We start from the raw sequence: 20,909 nt of genomic DNA on the forward strand, positions 1-20,909 counted from the left end.
CTGCACAATCAGTAAGGTTGTCCACATCAAAGTATCAATTCCCCAAAGAACTGATTCCTGCTTCCCATGAAATCATTTTGGGACAACTCCTGCATGCCTAAGCACACCCATTTCAGAAGGATTTCCCCATGGGGATTTCTTCTCCTCCCCTTCCTTTACTGGGAAATCATTACCAAGTGTTGATGAACATTCACATAGCTCCTGTTTTCTGAATCTTAAAATGATGGGTTTAAAAATTGTTTTTCATGGGTAACAAATGGGTAACTGCTTTACAAATGAAAAACTACTCAGTATTATCACAAGAAAATGATGACATACAGTAGCTTTATAAAAAGCAATTTGATTTCTACACGGCTCTGCCAATATTCCAAACAACCCGTAATTCTGGATAATTTCTACCTAAAAGGGCCTATGGTCATGATAGCCCACAGTGCTCACTAAAGTAAATAAGAATTTAAAGAACAGTCCTTTTGATACCTGCCTTTACACAAACTATTTTGCTTGAGTTTAATAAAAATAGGGGGAAAACCCCTCTCTTCTGTTAGGACACAGTTATTAGCTACCAGACTGTTTATGGTCTTGCTCCCTCCACGCTGAGACAGCTAAAGCAGAAATTACCTTAGTCACTGATGAATTACTGAAACACTCTTTATGAAGAGAGAGGAAAAGAAAATTTAAAGACAGTGTTACAGCAATTTACAGTTTTAAGAAGACAACATTAACTGGCCCTTTGGATTATATATGCAATTGCTGTAAGAGATGAGTTGTTTTACCAAAAAAGTCCAATAGCTTAAAGGTGATCTGCATCTGATACATCCCCAAGAGGCTGAGAAGTAAAGCATGAAAAGGTACTCTTATTACATTTCTAAATTAAATGAATGGCAGTGAATAACAAAGACAACAAAGAAATTATTTGGTGTTGATAATTTATTTGAGAGGAATCACTTGGGACTCCTAAAGATGTTTGGTAGAGTCCCAACACGTGGACCTCAGGGCTTCCAGTTTTTTGCTGATTCCTTCCCAGCAAATTCCCACCCTTCCCCAACACTCCCCAATGTCCAGCACAGAGGAAACCACTCCTCAAATTTGTTCTTCTTTCCCTGAACCCAAACCTGTTTTATTTTTCTGAGAAGTGTTCCATGTTTTGTTGCTCTGTCATCCGAGCACTTTGACATATCAAACGAGTTCTCACCATCTGGTTGTAATTGCCATCCTGAAGCTTTCAATAAATTCAAAAAGCAGCACCAAGATGAGGGCACTAATGGTCTAGGAGATTGACAGCTGATTATTTGTGATTATTTGATACAGCTGGAACCTCTTCACAGACAAGACACCCAAGCACAGCCAGATCCCAGCACCCAAACAAACCTCTGGGGTTTCTCTGAGTTTTGGCTGTTGCCTGCTATAAAACCTTCTCATAATTTCATATCAAATGCTGTCAAGGAAAAGATTGCTTCTCCTCCTCATCTCCCAAATTGCTGGGTGTACAACTGCATGCTGCTGCAATCTTTTGCTCTGAATGCACAGCCTACACTTGTATACCATGATATTCTTGTTACAGGACATCTTTTTCCTCCTTCTTCTTCATCTCCCAGGAGAAACTGGCTCACGAGACCTTTCCAGAAGTCTGGCTGATGGTCAGAACTGTATTTCCTAATTCCTTAGGGAAGGGAATCTGGACACACTCCTTGGACAACCAGAGGATCACACCCATCCAAGCATAAGGTTTAGGAAGAGCAGGTCCTGCTTGACTAACCTGATCTCCTCCTATGACAAGGTGACCCATTTGGTAGATGAAGGAAAGGGTGCAGATGTCTGCCTAGACTTTAGGAAAGCCTCTGACACCTTGTTTCACAGCATTCTCCTGAGAAACTGGCTGCACAGGGCTGAAATGGGTGTATGATTGTGCTGCTCAATGGGTTAAAAACTGTCTGAATTGCTGGGCCCAGTGCATGGCAGTGAATAGAGAGGGAAATCCAGCCAGCAGCCAGTCACAACCAGTGTTCCCCAGGGCTCAGTACTGGGGCCAGTCCTGTTTAACACCTTTAACTGGATGAGGGGATCGAGGGCACTCTCAGTCTGTAAATGACACCAAGTGGGGCAGGAGTATTGTTCTGCTGGAGGGCAGGAAGGCTCTGCAGAGGGATCTGCAAAGGCTGGATGGATGGGCCAGGTGGGGGGGCAGCCTCTCCTCCAATGTAAGAACTGACAGGACAAGAGCAAAACACTTCAAGATGTGCCAAGGGAGGCTTAGATTGCACATGAGGAAAAATGTCTTCACCAAAGGTTGGTCAAGCACTGGAACATCTACCCAAGGGATTGGTAGAGTCACCATCCCTGGAGGCATTTAAAAGAGGTGTAGAAGTGGCACTTAGGAACATGGCTCAGTGGTGGTCTGGGCAGACCTTGGTAATGGTTGGACTTGGTGACCTTAAAGGTCTTTTCCAAGCTATACAATTCTATGATCCCATATAAATGGAAGAAAAAATATTATTCATCTAAAATCAGCATTGCTTTGGAAAAATGTAAATGCAGCATGATCCTCTAGCCATTGCATCAAGCTGTATTTGTACCATTAAGAGTGGAGGGCAGATTGCAGCTCATCACATTCTGACACACAACATTCCACTAAAAGTAAATTATGGGTTTTGTTTAGAAAGCAGCATCTGACTTGGCATACTGGATAAGAAAAGCCAAGAATTTTAAAACAATAGAAAGTAAAACATATCCATACTTCACATGTCTGTACACACTGCAGAGCAAGCAATAATATTAAAATGTTAACTGCAGTCCCATCAACCCTGATTACCAATAGATGGGGGACAAATATTCTTTCCCAGTCTCCCAACTTTTGAAACCCAAACTCTTTTAGTGTTGCCTTGAACTTGTAAACAGTTCAACAGTCCCATGTTGGAGTAAAAGGGAAGCAAGGAAGCAACAAACCAAGAGCACTTCTCTGTTCACTCTAGCCCTGGACAGACAAGTTTTCTCTCTAAAACTTTGCTGCACAAAACTGAAAAGAGTTTGAAGTTTGTTTTTTTAATTCTACCAGCAATCACAACAAAGCAGAAAACAAAGAGACCAGTGATGCTTTATGGCTGTCTCCCTTGCCTCTGAACCTGGGCTCATAGATGCCTCTTGGGCAATAACACACAGCAACCTGTTCCCCCAGGAGAAGATGAGGTTCCACAGGGACTCTACAAGCAGTGAAAAACCCTTCACCTCTAAGAGCATGGTCCTGCACAAGTGCTCTTCAAAGGTACACAAGGTCTCAGCCTTTGAAACTGAACAAAAGAAAAACTGGAAAGAATAATACTTTTGATACCCATTAGTTTTTACCAATAAAGTAGGATTTGGTCCTGAAATGTGTTCTTCTTTAAACTGCAGCCTGTCACCACATTCATCCTAAATAGCAACTGCTTCTTTCCAGACACCCTTGTTACACCACATCAGGGTTGAGATAAGGACTTCAAACTGTTTCCACAAGACCATCATGGCTGACTGTCTGTGAGAGATATTAAAACTTAGCTTGTGGACAGTTTAAAATCTGTCTAAGGGATTAGCACTTCACTGAATCACCATGGCAAGACCACTGCTCTCCTCCTTGCTGGGAACCAGTGTCAGACTGATTAGCCAACAAACAAAGCAAACAGCAGCAAGCTGCAGTAACACCTCAAGCCCTCAGACACTTCTAAAACAATATTAAAAAAACCCCACTTTTAATTCTGCAACAGGTTCTCCTTCCTCTCTCCTCTACCATGATATTCAGGTGAGAGTCTGAGTGAGTTGTGCCTCTTGCTAGAATAGGGCAAAGCCCAAAACAAACCCCCTCCAGAAGACCAGGAAACAGAGGAAGCTTGAACAGTGAAGGCAAGGACTAGTTCAGCATGGCCATCATCAAGAGCTATCAACACAATGCCTCAAAGGCACAGGAAAATGCCACTTAACCACAGTTCCCCACTTACCAAAATGGGCCTATTTTCTTTGAAATACTGGGTGCAAGTTGTGGCAGGAATGCCAGACATTTCCTGGGAAGATGGCATGTCACCCCCAGAACAGGGTATGGACCCTGAGAGAGGGCAGAGTGGTTGCAAACAAGATTCAAGTGAAAATTTCAGTTCGAAGGTTTGTCTGGTCCATCACCCTGTTCAAAGCAAGGCCATGACATCAAGGTTATGAAATTATCCCCATGCTTTCATTGTTCAAAACTGCCCCAGACAACGTGGCCTGTTTCTCAGCTCCTGCATGTAAAATTGAGCTAAATAAGGTAATTGAGCTCCATCACCACAGAAGGAAATCAAAATCACCATCAGTGCAAGGCTTTCCTGCTCCAGCCTTGAAACATACACAATTCACTTGCTTAATCTGACTTTCCCCATGCACAAAACTAATTTTTATTTCATTTCCACACAATTTACAAAAATACTCAATAAAATAAAGAAAAAAGTTTTTACTGTACTTAGAAACCTTGTGACAATGAAAGGAACATGTACATGCTGAAACCAAACACCAGCCTATAACATGCACTGACACATTAATACAAGGCTTTCTCCTACACATTAAGGAGGTATCTTGGCATAAAAGACAAAGAACAAATCTACATTCTTGTCTCCCACTGCTCCTGCCAAGCCCAGGGTCCCCCTGTGCTGAGCCCCAGGGATGCAGCTAGAATCCCTCTGCCAGGATGTTAAACAGAGAAATGCTGGAAGGGGACACAAAGGGACAGAAAATGACACAACTTGCCCAAGGCTTTAGAGATGGCTGCCAGCACAGTCTGTAATCTGATGGGATCACCTCTCCACCCAAGCAGCAGTGAGGTTCCCCCTTTCTTCAAAAGCTGCCTCCATCCCGCCTGCTGCTGCCCGGCTCTGCCAAGCACCCGCCACCCAACCGTGACATTAAGTCACTTCACTGCTCGAATCAACATGTCACTGGAGCTGCCCAGCACTTAATTATATGAATTAGGAGATCTGTATAATGGTCCTAAACCAGTAATGAAAGAGAAGGTTTAATGATGCAACAAAAACCTGCAACGCAGCACTCAGATTACGGGTGGGTTACACAACAGCTCGAACAATTCAGCGTTTAGGCTGCAGACTTGCACAGGGCACATCACATTTTCCCAGAGCCATCATCTGACTCCAAGCACATGAGATCCACTCAAACACACCCTCCCTGCCTCCCTTGCACCAGAAGCTCAAGGATGAAGGTGAGGCTCAGCATTTGAGCAGCAGTTATCCACATCCAGAAGAGAAGCCCAAAGCAAAGTCAGCCCTTTTCCCAAACTCACATTCAAACTCAAAAAGATTTACCTCAAGCCTGCCCTAGCAACCACCTGTATCTCACAAGTAGTGCTTGCTCCTCCCAGCATTAACACTCCATTGCACAGACATGACATAACTCCAGTGAAACCTGTTCAGCTGACAGCTGGAGTGACTTTTGCATTGTGCCATGTGTGTTAACTCCCAGCTGCAGCCTCGGTTAAGAAAGTATTATGAGCACAGCTTTAACAGAGATATCACCCATGAGCTGACAGCAAATAAGGTAATTCAAGTATTTGATGAGCACTCAGCATGAACTATTCATATGGAAGAGAATGCTCCTAACCCCAAGATTTCTGAATGTAGCTTATTACTAAATAAGCTCAAATAATTCCAGATAGTATTGATTTCTATTCATAGTACTTATATAGCTTAAGGGGGAAATAATTTGGTCTGAAATATTCTTTTAGAATTTATTGACTTTTCATGTCAATAAACACAATACCAAATTGCAGCTTAGCAGGCTAATTTTACCTTTCTTTTTTTGTAAAGTGCTCAGATGAAAAGCACTATAAGAGCATCAGGGCTGGGAAGTATAATTTAGATTTCAAAAAGCAGCTAAGTGCTATGGCCAATCCATATGCTCACTATCAAAGAGCTCATAAGAAAATTGACAGGACCAAAACTGCAATGGGGAAGGAAGAGTGATAGCATCAGCTGGGAAGCTGCTTACCAATATTTGCACGTGCTTGTTCAAACAAAAGCCTCAAGAAGAGATGCTGTGCCTTATCTAGAAATCCTTTAAAATGTCACTAGTATGTCACTGTTCTTAACAGAAAAATGCCATTTTCTATTCCTCTGTCAATTGTAAAATACACTATTAATTCTGTTAAAATCCCTAATAGTAACTGTTCATATCCATGTGCTACCATTCCTGCTCACTTTTACCAAGGCAGAAGGTAGCACAGGGTGCTGTTCCAAGCCATTTGCAGCTGCCACAGATCTGCATTTACTACATCAAGGCAGATGGCTCTAAACAACCAGCATGCAACCACAGAGCATCTTTTACCCTGCAAACCCTTCAGCAGGTTGCCAGATTTGCTTTCATATAGCACAACTTCTCTTTTCCTTCCCTCTAAAAAAAAAGCCTGTTTTCATTCAGCTGCTGTTTTTACCTTCCTTTACAAATGCAGACACCTGCAACAATTCCTCCTTAAAGAGGCAGATCATAGCAAGGCAGTGCATCATGAATAGAAGAGCAAGGGACATTACCAAATAGCATTAGCACATGGCACTGATTTTTCCCAGTACCCAAAGAGCCCAGGGCATGTAACTCCAAGTGCATGCCAAGGGAGGAAGCAAGCTTTTGCCACTAGCAAAAAGATTCCTGAAACAAGTCAGCAAATACTCATATAGCCTCTGTCTCAAGGTCTGACGTCAAATACAACGTGAAATTAACTGAACCTGTTAATGACTCTGCATTCACACAGCAAAGAGAAATCCTGTAGGTGCCTGCATCCTCCCATGTGTTTCACACATGGGCTGGTGGTGGCCATAGTAAGACCTACTCATTATTTTCTCTGCAAAGCACACTCCTCCCCATTAATCAAGACTTAAAACCAGTCACCCAACTAGCACTGTGATGACTTCACTGCCAGCTGCTAGGCATCCTCAAAAAAACAAAAACAAATTACATGAGGGCTACCATCACCTACCAAATCCTACTACAGGTACAGCAGCTATTGGGCAACTTTGCTGACGTACCTACCGGTAACTCAGGGACTTATTCCCCAGCCATCCCCTGAAGCAAAGGATCTTTAGTTCCAGCAATGATAACAGCTGTCACCCAACAGAATACCCTCCCCTCCTCACCTATCCCAAGCAGGTACAGCTTTTTGCTCAGTGAAGGAAAAATAAGAAGTTAAAGCCAACTAATTGTCAGGACACACCCTTCTCCCAGTGCACCTGTAAATGACCACTTGTGCAACAGCACCTGAGTGTCAACAGCACTGTGGGCACTACCCAGGCAGGCACACAGCAATCAAGCAGAGGCACTACCCACATTTCCACGTGCACATAAAGTGCCTATCTACCTACCTACACCTATGCAGGTGGTGATTCACCTCTTGCAAACCCAGCCTGACACTGCTGTTATCTCCTCTTTCCCGTATTCCTGCAATTGTGGCCAGTCTTCCAGTCAGACATTGCCTGTCTTCTTCAGGACTTGATTATCACTCAGCAGAGCACCAAGCAGGGTTAGCTGGTAACAAAATAAAAATAAAAACTTAATGAAAAGGAATTAAAACCCTCTGACAGATTTTCCTGAAGTAGGAGGGTGTCTTCAATTGCACTCATAGTCTTTTCAATACACCTTCATGAATATTTCTTAGCATCAGGAAAGTTTTTGCTCCCTGCTTTGACTGAGCTGATCCCAGTCTGTTGTGGTAAACATTTTGGTTGTCATCTGACCCAGAACAGGATTCTCAGAAGTATCACCTCTTTCATGTGTTCTATGCACAAATAATAAGAATAGATAAATGAATAGATTCTGGCATTTCTACAAACACAAAATAAAAGACAGCAGAATTTAATGTCCATCCAGAAATCTAAACAAAGGAGTTTAGATGAAGAAAAGTATTCTGAGAAATTCACCACACATTCACAGATCCATTCAATTTTCTTCTTAGCAGTTTCAAATAATCATTCTGACCCCCATCAAAACAAAAATACAAGGGGTGCAAGCCTACAGCACAGGAATTTAGCACTAGAGGCTGCTAGAGATCACAGACAACACATCAGATCCCAAGAAGTGGTTGGTGCCACAGGTGAAAAAATATGCTCCTTCACTGAGAGTCACAGCCTCACAGAAAATCTCAAACAGCCTTTTGAAAAGGGAACAGATCTCACAGCTCTTGAATCATCCAGGGAAACCTGACAGTGACCAGTGCTGGGAAGACACAGCTAAACTTGAGAGGTGCTCTCCTACAGGTCACTGCCAAGCCTCCACCAGTGAGGGATTTCAACACCTGCTTTATGCCAGCCCCAAGGAGTTGCCACAAAGAGGTTTTATTCACCCCTGAGTTGCCACCAGCCACATCTGCTGCTTGCTGGACCAAGGGTCAGCCAGGTTGACACCCAGGTTTCTTTTGACCCATCAGTTTCCTGCTGGAGCTGTGCCTTATCTAGAAATCCTTTAAAATGTCACTAGTATGTCACTGTTCTTAACAGAAAAATGCCATTCTCCTATTCCTCTGTCACCTGTAAAATACACTATTAATTCTGTTAAAATCCCCAATGGTAACTGTTCACCTCCATGTGCTACCATTCCTGCTCACTTTTACCAAGGCAGAAGGTAGCACAGGGTGCTGTTACAAGCCATTTGCAACAGATCTGCATTTACTACATCAAGGCAGATGGCTGGAAACAACCAGCATGCAACCACAGAGCATCTTTTACCCTGCAAATGTGGGATGTGAGAGAAGGGCTGAGCACTGGGACATCCCAAGGAAAGCCCTGTGCTTGCTTCCCTCTGGCATCCCTGTGTGCTTGGAGGGGAACCAGCTGAGAAACCCAGGGACTTCCCCCCGAGAAGGGCTCTTCACAGAGTTCTAAATTCCTCAGGGTGAGGCTCTTTCTGACATCTAAATTCTTAGAGGTGACGCAAGAGGAAGAGATCACCTGAGAACTTCAGGTGGAGGAAGGACAGCCAGCAGAAGCCGATTAATTCCTAAGCAACAGAGATCTTCCCATGCAAACCTCCAGAGAGGCCATGAGCCAGGGGGTATGCATGTGATTAAGGAGGAATGGCAAAGGTGGGGTCAGTCACAGCAACAGAGAAAAACGAAGTTTTTCCAGTGTTTCCAGAGGAGATAAACATCTACCTACCGAATTTTGTTTATTCGAGGGTGAGAGGTTGTTTCTTTCCTTTTTTGAGATGGCATTAGGGTCAAAAGAAAGCAATAGGATCATTCAAGTCCTATTGCTTCTGTTAAAGGCTGAAAATTTCACCTTCACATTCCTCTCAAGCCTGTGACTTCAGGATTAGGCTCATTTCTAACCGCTTACAGGAGAAATTCAAAGTTGGAAACCAAGCCAAATAACCCCAAGGGATTTGCCTTCAGTAACTTTTCCACAGCTTGAAGTACAGCTGTTTTCCTTTACAAATTCCACCTCTCAACTGCAGAGCACCAGGAGAGGAAAGCATCGAAGTGCTGTTGGAAACAAAAGCTCAACATGGAGATGCAGCAAAAGATCAAATCCAGTTCTGCTGCAAGCAACACTCTGACCACAAACACACTGATTTAGTTCCTGCTGTGCAAGAACACTTGAGGTTGGACTTTCTTCTTCATCCTCAAGGGTACAGAATGAAATTATGAGCCAACCAGGACTAAAAGGTTTCTCTGCACTGCTGGAACAAGCAAATAATTTTTCTGACCTATTTTAAAATAAAACATGAGTCTCCACTGGAAGTAAAAACCAACTTCTTTACTCAAATCCTGCATGCCCCACCTGACCATGGTTTTGAAGCATCTCTGCCAGCCTCAACCATTCCTTAAGCAGCTGAGGAAATGAAATACAAAACATTAAACAATGTGGAGGGTCAGATTTAAACCAACAAAGACAAGGAAATTACAAGTTAAGCTTCTTGCTCTGCCCTTGATTCACCTTGTTTTGTTCAGCTACTGCTCTGTTCTCAGACCCTTCCTCTCTCCCAGTGCCAAGATCAACAGGACACAGAAAACAGCATGGTCTAAACATAGGTGGCATTCCCTCCTATCCATGTCTTGTTTGTCACCCAAAATCCCAATACAAGCACATCTGGTTTCTTACTTCAGGAGCCTTGCTGGAAATAACTGCTGCAGCCCTGCTTGGCTGGAGGTCCAGATGTGCCCCTTCCTTGTGGTGATGGGGACATTCTCTGGCCAACATCTCCAACACAAGGGGTTGAGCAGCAGAACAAACCTCACATTCCACTATCATGCACAAAGAACAGTAAAATGTGAATGATATTTGTACTGCCAAGAAGAAAGATCACAAGTTGCAGAGGGGAAAAAGAAGCAATGCTGAAACTCTGGCAAGCCAATGTCTTTCTAAAGTAGAACAAAATGCAATCTTTAAAATAAAGGCCTCCAAGATGGTTGTTATTCTTCATCAACAGCACGTACTGTTTATAGCCAGTTTCTGTTTGCAGCACTTCAGTCAGAGATTAAAGAAGTTTCATAAGCTTGTGCATTAAGAAAGCATATACGTTACATGAAAGGCAAAACATGGGCTAAATATCAAGTACTGTTACAAATCTGGGAAAGACTAAAAGCATCTTTTATTTTCCATACTCTATGGGAAGGATCCAACATAGGATACAACTGCTTAATTGGGAAAAAATGCACATGGCTCAAAGCCTACAGACTCTCTTCTGATCAGATGGAAATGATGAGTATCACAGGACTTCTACAGAGGGTTTTAAAGAAGGACCAAACTACCAACCCACCACTGTATTTTAAAGGGATTCACAATATTACTCCATTTCTTCTTCACAGTCTTTCATCAGGACAAATCTCTCATGGTACAGTATAAAATTAAAACCTTAGATGAAAGATAAGAGCACCATTCTGGGGACTGAAGATCTGCAAAAAATGCTGATGAACTCCCTGGGAAGCATAACAGTGAAATAAAGTCCACTTCAAGGATCCATCAAGTCTCTGTTTTGCTTTACTTTTCTCAGTTGAATATATTCACCAAAAGGATTTCTCAATTCTTTACAGCTGTAATTCAAACCCTCTCCCCTACTACTGGATCTTACTCTTCCAGGAATATCTCAGAGTTCAGGCACTGGTAACAGGTCTTCCATCATAAACCATGGAGATGTCCTTTTACTTGCAGTGCTATTTCCACAAGCACCCAGGGTGTTAACAAGCACCACATGCATAAGGATGAGGAGATGGAGGAAGTTCATAAAAAGGTTTGCTCACTATGAAAATCATCTTCAACTTCCCACGAGTATGGTTCCACAAACACTTGCAGTAAGGCAGGTTGTATTATTCTCTTCTCTCTTGCCCAATAGTTGCTATTACTGGATCTGGCAAGGCAGCATGTGACAGAAAAATGCAGCTGCATTTTTGGCTCAGGAGGCTCTACTAGAGACTGTGAGTCATGAACCAAAAGGCCCACAAAAAAGCAAAAGAGAAGAATTCAGATTCAGTTTTCTTTTTATTGTAAGCATGTGCCTCTACTTGCATAGTTCAGATGGACAAAAACAGAAATCCTTTTGAAGTCCCTTTGGTCAGGTAAGTTGGGCTCCCTCTGCCCGAGGCCACTTGACACAGAAACAGAATGGAAAGATTGCCACTGACCACAGAGTGCCTGAGCCACACAACACAGCACGTGCCAGATGTGCCTCTGAGCTATGCTCTTCTGCAGGTCTAGAGTAATGGAGCGGGGTTTGGTGGTCTTGGTACTTTTTGCAGAATTTCTCCCAAGAAGTTTAGCCTCAGTCCCAAAGCCCAAGGTTCAGTTCTTCCACAACGCTACCTTGTAGTAAAACATCCCTCATCTGCCTGTTGCACTGCAAATAAAGCTAACAATGCAATATTTTGTCTAAAATGTGTCAAATTGCTCTGATTACCTAAGCAACACTTTACCAGACACCTCTCATGCCTGATCAAATGTTTCAACCCTTTTGCTTTTTTAAATAAAAAGCACCCCCTTTCCCAGACTGCTTGGAGTGGGTATCATAAACACAAGGCAGAAGGGAGCGTGAGAGCACTCTGGACTGTGGACTGCAGAAGAATGTCTCAGGACTTCTCTTTATCACCAGCTCATGGATTCTGTCAGCAAGAAGCTGTTCCCACACTACTTCATGTCTTCTGCCTGCAAGCAGCAGCCCAGCTCTGAGCCAGCTCAACATAAGCAGGCTGGAGGAGAGCAATAGAAGGCGAAAACAAGTCATCAAGAATAGCCCTTTAGTCAGGATAAACAGCAAAAGTCCACTGAAGTTTCCATCCTCTGAAGTGGTATTGAAGGGGTAGATGGAACATAACAGGAATGAACACTAAAGGTGCACAGAAGCAAAACTGCACAATGCTGCTCATGCACCTACCAAAAATGCTGGTCCTCTTCTGTCCAGCTGCTGCATGAACACATAACTACCTTAGAAAAATGATCCATTATGTCCTATACTCCTCCAAAAACAGTTGGAAAGCCAGCAGCATCCTAGCTCTCACATCCAGCATCACTCCTGTTAAAAACCAGCTTTAATCATTGCTGTATCAGCACCCACGATTATTAACCACCAAAACAAGCACATATGCTACCTCTCAGGTACACTGTGTTCCTAAGGAAACACTGCTGTTACAAGACAATACAAGGCAGAGGCAAGGACTGGAAAGAAAGTTCCCTAAGGCAGACTAAAATATTCCTTAAGTGATTTTTGATAGAGAATTTTCCAGCCTTTCTGAACTGGAGTGACAGAAGGAAAAAATCACTAAGTATCATCCTGCATCTTCAGAGGGCAAGGAGTGGAACATGAGCAGCAAGAGGAAAGTTTCTCAAAGGTCATCAAATGCATCACAGTTTAAATGGAAATGATGAACATCCAGGTTGTTGGTGTTCAGATAACAGTCACAGTAGGATTGAACAAGGTGCTCAACTCATGCAAAGAATTCCAAGAGTTTGCACAAACACAGCAAAGAAACATGGGTATAACCCAACACAGACACAACCACAGGAGCTTAAGGAATGTACCTGAAAATGTATAGGCATCATTAAGTTTGTTTTGTAACTTTGCTCAGCTTGAGGACCCAACTCTGGTCTCCAGTGAGGGTGACTCACTTTCACTTCACATGAAGAGATTCCCATCTCCAACCCATCACTCTCCTAAAAGTACTGCCAGAGAACGGTATGAAGGCTGATGTTGGATCTCTGGGTCTGATAGGTGTGATACGAGGTCTCTTCTGGGAGCAGAAACTCCCCATTTCCCATGAAAAGGCAACTCTCATCAAATTAATTCCAACTCCCTCACCCTCCTGTACTGCATTTCAGGGCTTTGCTACTCCTGTGCACTCCAAAGTCATGAACAAAGTCAGGGATCTCCACCAATGCTCAACCAGCCGTGCTTTGGCTGGTTAGGTATTATAACACCACAGTACCTAATGCCCTCTCAGGCACTCTGTGCCAGGCAGCCTACAAACACCACTCAAAAACACTTCTGTGTCTTGAAAGATATTATAATCTTTACCAGCGTTCTTTACCACTCCTCAGGAAATGACAGGCTCACTTTTCAGAGTGGTAAATTCCAATAAATTTTTCTTAAACTGGATGGAAATCTGAAAGTTTAACAGACCTAATAAATTTTGTTTTATCTGTATTACTAAGCCAGCCTTACACAAACAAATACACCTAAATTAGACTTCAATCTGCAAATCTTCCTCCATGTGGATAGGAGCTCTGACTTTAGTGGGGCTACTCCCATCAAGGAAAGAGGGGTCTTCTCTTATTACACTATGTAAACCATGGGAAGTAACTTCCTCCCACACAAAGCTCTCACATAATCCCTGCTGCATCTTGCTCCTGGCTCATAAATTGAATATTCATCTCCACACAGCTTCAAAAAGGTGCATATTCTACAGCATCTGTTAGGCACTTTTTTCTTTTGTAAAATGAGGAATGTACTGTGAATTGAAAGAACTCTGGGTGGGTTTTTTTGCATTCCCTTGTAACAACAAGATTTATGTCCCTGGCAATTAAAAAAATTATAGTCCAAAAGCACTGCTAAAACCTTTAAAGGACTATATTTAGAGACCAACCTGGAAGATGACTCCTTACCACCTCTCCAACACTAATAATTCTTTCCAGCCTAGGGCTCTAGGTAATGATTGTGCATCAAGGTCATGTTCTTGCCTGGACAAGTTTATTTGCTGTATGTTTTTAGCAACATACAGACCACACGTATTAGAAAGTCACAGCAGCACAGAAGCATAAAAACTGACAGCAGTCAGGAAATAACACCAACTCTTCCAGTATTACCCATAAAAGTCTGCAAACATCATCCTGCATCACTATAAGTGCCTAAAAAACCTACACCTCATCTATATGACTTCAAGATGACTTCTCATGTGGCATCACTTATCACACAAAAAAAGGTAACAGTGCACACAAGGGTCACATTTTTACATATCTTCCTTATCTACTCTACAGGATCTGATTTTTAAAGTTGCTCAAATGGCTCTAACACCCTACATTAAAACAGGAAAGTCACCAAATGACACCAGTGACCTCCCAACACACTCTTCAACCTTAAGATAATGAACATCTTGTTCATCTCTTTCCCCAGGGCTTGGGAAGAAGATGGCAGAGACAGCAAGCAGCGGCAGATGCAGAGCCCACACCCTTGTGATTTCACTGGAGAGGGGACAGGTTACATCATGAATCAACTTTGTCTTAGGATGCCACATTGATAAATGTCACTCCACAGCCTCCAAGTGAGTGACTTCAACTATTCCATGGTGCAATCTGAACCTAAGTTTAGAGAGAACCAGAGATGCAATCAATTCACAGGAACACCAATAAGCAAGCTCTATGGTTCTTGTGTTCATCTCTTTTTCTTTCATCTTTACACACTTAATTTAAAATATCAACCTATGCACAAGCTTTTCAACCTGTGCAGCATAGACACCAATACTCAGGCTTCCTAAATGCTTTGACTAATTGCCAGTAACTTATGCCTTCAAGTATCTGATGTTTAATTAAAAGCAAGGATTAAGCTAAATTGGTTTGTTAGTTAGACCCAGGTCAGCTGATGTAAAAGGACTACAATCTTAACAGATTTTCCTTATTGCATTGCAAGGCTTGAGTACTTCATTTCCTTATGCAAATGTGCAGAGGTCAGGACAGTGTCAGCACTCAAATAAAAATTGTTCCAAGTCACTAAATGTATCCCAGGTTCTTGTAATTCCTCATGCAAATCAGGAGTTGCAAATGTTTATCCCCCTGTTTCCCCCAGCGTTACTGGTTTACGTTCCTGTAGCTGAGGCAACCACACCACACCAAGCAGCTTTCAGCCTTTCAGAAAGATTAACTTCTTAAACAGGCACAAACAGCCAAATTCAGCTCCAGCCAGCCAAGGTGAATGGCAGACACACAGCTCACACAGTAGGACCAGAGCACAGCACAGGAGACCATGTGAAGACCTCTTAATTGAGAACATTCCCCCATCTAAAACTCCACTCATGGCAGGGCCAGCTCTGAAGCCTTTAGATTAGCCCAGGTTTGATTTGTTTGCAGAATGCCATCCCTTGCTAAACAAAACTCTGGAAAAAATTAAGTAAGAAAGAAAGAAGGTGGTAATGACTGCCTGGAAAGAAGATGGAAATAGCACAGTAAGTGCAAAAGGCATCCAGAACAAAACTTTATTGCTGACAATGTTCATGACACCTCACAGCAATGCCAGGACCGAGGAATACTTTAAATTTGCAGAAAATGCCAACTTTCCAGGTCCTGCTGCACAGTGAACACCACAAAGACGATAGCAATTCAAGTCTAGATCTTCCAATAGACTGCAACTCCAGAACTCCCAGGAATGTTGGGCACAACTGAGCATAAATAAAAGCAACTCTTAGCTTTGTAACACAACAGCTGCTAACCAAGTCTAACTAAAACTGTACAACCAACTTCCTCATCCCCTTTCTTCCTCTCCCATCCCTGGGAAAAGATGTGAAATACAAGTAATTGCTGCAGTAGGCAAACATTAATAGTGACTGAAACCACTTAACCATCTATTCTTCCTCCCCTTCCCCTCATTTTTATTTTAAGAAAAGCCACAGAATCCCCTCCCCCCACAAGAAGGGTTCCAGCATAACAGAATTTTTCATCCTTTGCTAGATTGAGTACAGACCTAATTTAGGATTTAAGTGCAACTCAATACATACTTTATTTCAAGCCATAAATATCCAAGATTAAGATATGGTGACAGAGCTGGCTGACAGGACAAGACAAAAAGAAAAACTAAATTCTTCTATACCATCCATGCCACGAGCTCACTGCACAGAGGTAATGGCAAGGGGCTGAACCTGAGTACGTGGCAACTGATGGGGACTACTCAGGGATCTGCCAAACACTTCAGATTTCACAAGAAAAACCCTGTGTTCCACAACTGAGCTCTACTCCTTTTCACTCAGCTCAAAGTGTGACCGATGGCAGGAGCCTGATCAAATTCCTAGCTTTATCCACGCTTGAATTAAAGCCTTGGCTCAGCAGACCAAGTTACATGAGCTTTCCCTTTTTCAGGAGATGCTGGCCATTAGTGACGGTGCCAGCGCTGCAGGTAACACCAGCAAGTCCCAGGGAGCTTCAGTTTGGTTACAAAGAGATTTCATCTCTTGCTGAAGCAGTTGGTATTTCTGCATCTCTTGTTGGACACTCCAGTGCTCTGTTTTCATCTGCCAATAACATACTAAGCCTCTGGGAAAATCCAGCCCACTCTGATATGGGAAGTGGGAATTTCTTCAAATAACTAATCAAATCATGCTCACATGGGCGGGTTTTAGCTCTCTAGTACTGATGAATATCAAAGAAAAGTTTCAAAATGTTTACAGGCCAGATAGAGGCAACACAAGTGCCTCACAAAGGCAGCAGTTGCCATTACAGCATGATTCTGCAGAAGGAGCAATCAGCTCCAAATGAACCTTTCTCCAACTCTCCTGGAAAAGCACCTTCTCACTGTGTCCCTGTCACAGGGAGCACCTGCACACACATCCATCTGCAACCCCAGCCCAAGTCTGGCTGCTGCCTTTGAACTCTTCTTCAGCTCCATGACCACCATGGGGAGAACAGCACCTAAGGCTCACCCAGCTCCTCTCTGGGGAAGCAAATCAAAGTCCAAACAGTTTCCATAAAGGGCACCTGCCAGACCACTGTGCAGGCCTGGGAGAGACAAGGAAGGAAACAGAGGAAGAAAAATTCCATTTGCTTCCAGGAACCAGAGCCCAATCTCATGGGTGTGGGGAAGAGCATTCCTGGAACAGGACATGGGGTGATAACAACCTTCAAAGGGGCTTCTATGGAAGAGATCATAGAATAGTTTGGGTTAGAAGGGACCTTTAAAGACCACTCAGTTCAACTTCCCAGCCATGGGCAGGAACATCTATAACTAGATCTGGTTGCTCCAAGCCCCCTCCACCCTGACTTCAAACACTTGTGGAGCAGAACTGCTTGTTTCTGGAGGGACAGACTCAGAAACCAGGGACAGGAAGGTGGACAGGTGAAAGGCTGATGGCTTGGGTCAAATGGGAGGAGTGAGAAACAAGGAGAGAACAGGGTCAGGAAGAGCCTGTGTGACTCAGCCAAACACTCACACAGCAGGAGTGTGGAAACGTGGAAATCTCCACATTTAAGAGCCTGCACACGCAAATGCAATATTTTACAATCCTACAGCACTTTTAAAGTGCTCCAAGTGCTTCATAATTATTAATTAAGCAACAGTGCTCACAAATGAGAAGCACAAGACTGAGATATAGCTATGTCAATTTTTAACAGTATGATAGCTATCATGGTTTAACCCCAGGCAGCAACAGACCCACACAGCCACTTGCTCACACTGCACCAGTGCGATGGGGGAGAGAACTGGAAGGGTAAAAGTGATAAAACTCATGCACTGAGTTTAAAAACAGGTTCATTGGTAAAGCACAAGCTGCACACAAGCAAAGCAATACAAGGAATTCATTCCCCAGTTCCCACAGGCAGGCAGGTGTTCAGCCATCTCCAGGAAAGCAGGGCTCCATCACATGATGATGATGTGGGAAGACAAACACCATCTCTTTGAACATCCCCCTCCTCCTGCTTCCCCAGCTCTATACACTGACCATGCCTCCATATGGCCTGGAATATCCCTTGGGCCATCTGAGGTCAGCTGTGCTGGCTGCATCCCCTCCCAACTCCTTGTGCCCCAGTCCTGCTCACAGTTGGGATGGGTGAGAAGCAAAAAAGGCCTTGGCTGTGTGTAAACTCTGCTCAGCAATACCCAAAACATCCCTGAGTTATCAACAGCTTCCAGAGCAAATCAAAAAAACAGCCCCATATTAGCTACTATAGAAAAAATTAACTCTACTCTAGCCAAAACTCGTGCAGTAACTTAGGGAATAAAAGCTCCTTTTAAGCAGTCACATACCCCCAGTTCTCCTGCCTGCAGAGCTGGGGCTGTGTCTCACAGCCAGGCAGAGCAGCACCCTCTGAAAGAGGCTGGTGTAGAAGGTTTGAACCCAGACTCCTGCTCCACGAGGAGCTGACTCCAGACTCCCGTTTCAGGAGGATCTCACTCCAGACTCCTGCTCCACGAGGATCTGACTCCAGACTCCTGCTCCACCAGGATCTCACTCCAGACTCCTGCTCCACGAGGATCTCACTCCAGACTCCTGCTCCACGAGGATCTCACTCCAGACTCCTGCTCCACGAGGATCTCACTCCAGACTCCTGCTCCACGAGGATCTCACTCCAGACTCCTGCTCCACGAGGAGCTGACCCAGACTCCTGTTCCACGAGGATCTCACTCCAGACTCCTGCTCCACGAGGATCTCACTCCAGACTCCTGCTCCACGAGGATCTCACTCCAGACTCCTGCTCCACGAGGATCTCACTCCAGACTCCTGCTCCACGAGGATCTCACTCCAGACTCCTGCTCCACGAGGATCTCACTCCAGACTCCTGCTCCACGAGGATCTCACTCCAGACTCCTGCTCCACGAGGATCTCACTCCAGACTCCTGCTCCACGAGGATCTCACTCCAGACTCCTGCTCCACGAGGAGCTCACTCCAGACTCCTGCTCCACGAGGAGCTCACTCCAGACTCCTGCTCCACGAGGAGCTCACTCCAGACTCCTGCTCCACGAGGAGCTCACTCCAGACTCCTGCTCCACGAGGATCTCACTCCAGACTCCTGCTCCACGAGGATCTCACTCCAGACTCCTGCTCCACGAGGATCTGACCCCAGACTCCTGCTCCACGAGGATCTGACCCCAGACTCCTGTTTCAGGCTGTGCCCCACGCCTCGCACACGGCAGCGATCCGATCCCACTCCAGCCAGCTCCCTAAGCTGTTCCTTGATCGCCAGCCAAGCCCCATGCAGAGGTAATCTTACCAAAGTAACACCGGTATGTGGCTGGAAACTGTGATTTAGTGCTTGACTTGTGTTATCTGCCTCCTCTTGCACAGATTATCTTCAGCAATTTCATCTTAAAGCTCATGTTTTACAGTACTGATTTCCCTTAAAAGTATATATTTTTTTTTAAATTTGCTTTTATTAGTTCAACCACATTTGCCAAGTTTTCAACAGACGACTTTTTTTTCAGCTGCCTGATTTCAAATTCACCTTTACATACAGCTTAAAAGGGGGCAAAAAGTCATCACAAGTAAGTGGGATGTGATGCTTAACATCAAGGTTTATGCAAACACATTTGAACAGTATCAGCTGAGGGTCAAGAATCATGAATTTACTCTGCAGCACAGGAGAATTAAGACAGAAAAAGGATGAAATCTAGCCAGAACTTGGAAATATGTATACTCCTGATTAATACAAGGCTACTAGGAAAAAGCAGATGTGAAGTCACACCTTGTTTTATTCAAGGGAAAAGCCAAAGTGTACAAGAGCCAAAAAGAACTTATTCTATGCAGTGGCAGACTCTGAAATATGGCAATTTTACTCCTTCAACATTAATAAAACATGTTGTATACAGAGCTTTTTTCTTTTCAGTCCCTGAAATCCTGCCAAGTCATAAGCTTTTTATGGGAACATTGAAATGAATGTTGATCAGAGCCATACCCATAAGAGTTTTAAATTTTACCACCACTTAGAAGCAAGGGCTTCCCCCCAGTCCCTCACGCATCTGCAAATCTGTACATTTTTGAAAAGCCTGACAAACTAAAAAAAACTCATACACCATCTATGAAGATACTGAATTCCCTCTTGGATTACCAGTTGAACTCAGGCCTTGAAAGGATTGTGAACTCCTCCACCCTCTAAAATGAAGTACCTCAAAAGCAAAATTTTACATTTTATATACAAAAAAGAATGGTTACTTGGTAAGTGAAATTAGTGCACCAGAGGTCACCTCATTACCAAGAACAATATATTATTTTCCCCATTCCCTCCCATATTCATCAGCATCTGTCTTTTCCAAGGCCTAAGCTTTATTTTTCAAAAGGTTAGCACTGGCTCATAAAAACACAATTAATTTGGAAGTACAAGGCTCTGGCATTCAGACAAGTAGTTGATCATGTAGTTGTCCCATCTAATGTGATAGAGTTTCAACTGAGTTGGAAAACTTCAGAAAATAAGGGGCTTCTTCCTATCTAATTAACATATTAATGAAATTTAACAGCCTGGCACAGAAATTTCTTTCCAGCATTATGTTTTTGAAATAACTAATGTACTCCCACAGTCTACAAGACCTTTTACAACATGCTAAGCAGTAATTTACCCTTGCCAGCTTAAAGGCTTCAGTTTGGAATCCTCTTTATCAAACCAGTCAGGGTGGAAAAGATGCTGCACCAAAAGACTGCACAAACATCTACTCACCCACATTTATTCTGTAATTGTAGCCCTAAAATCTGTGTCCATTGCAATATTTATCCATTTTATCACTGATATAAATTCTAAAAGGC

At 43.4% G+C, this 20,909-nt stretch overlaps 1 protein-coding gene across 6 annotated transcripts in view; it reads right to left on the reverse strand.

Annotated features, from left to right (window-relative positions):
• AKAP13 (A-kinase anchoring protein 13) overlaps positions 1–20,909 on the reverse strand; it is a 208,236-nt gene that overhangs the window by 162,271 nt on the left and 25,056 nt on the right. The window contains exon 3 of one of the 6 annotated variants that reach the window (XM_056500305.1): positions 7,359–7,521. The exons of the other annotated variants lie outside the window; for them this stretch is intronic. The gene's annotated coding sequence lies outside the window, so the exon portion shown is untranslated. The remainder of the gene's footprint in view (positions 1–7,358; positions 7,522–20,909) is intronic. 6 annotated transcript variants of the gene reach the window in all.

The sequence above is a fragment of the Oenanthe melanoleuca genome, chromosome 10 (genome assembly GCF_029582105.1).
Source record: "Oenanthe melanoleuca isolate GR-GAL-2019-014 chromosome 10, OMel1.0, whole genome shotgun sequence".
Taxonomy (NCBI): domain Eukaryota; kingdom Metazoa; phylum Chordata; class Aves; order Passeriformes; family Muscicapidae; genus Oenanthe; species Oenanthe melanoleuca.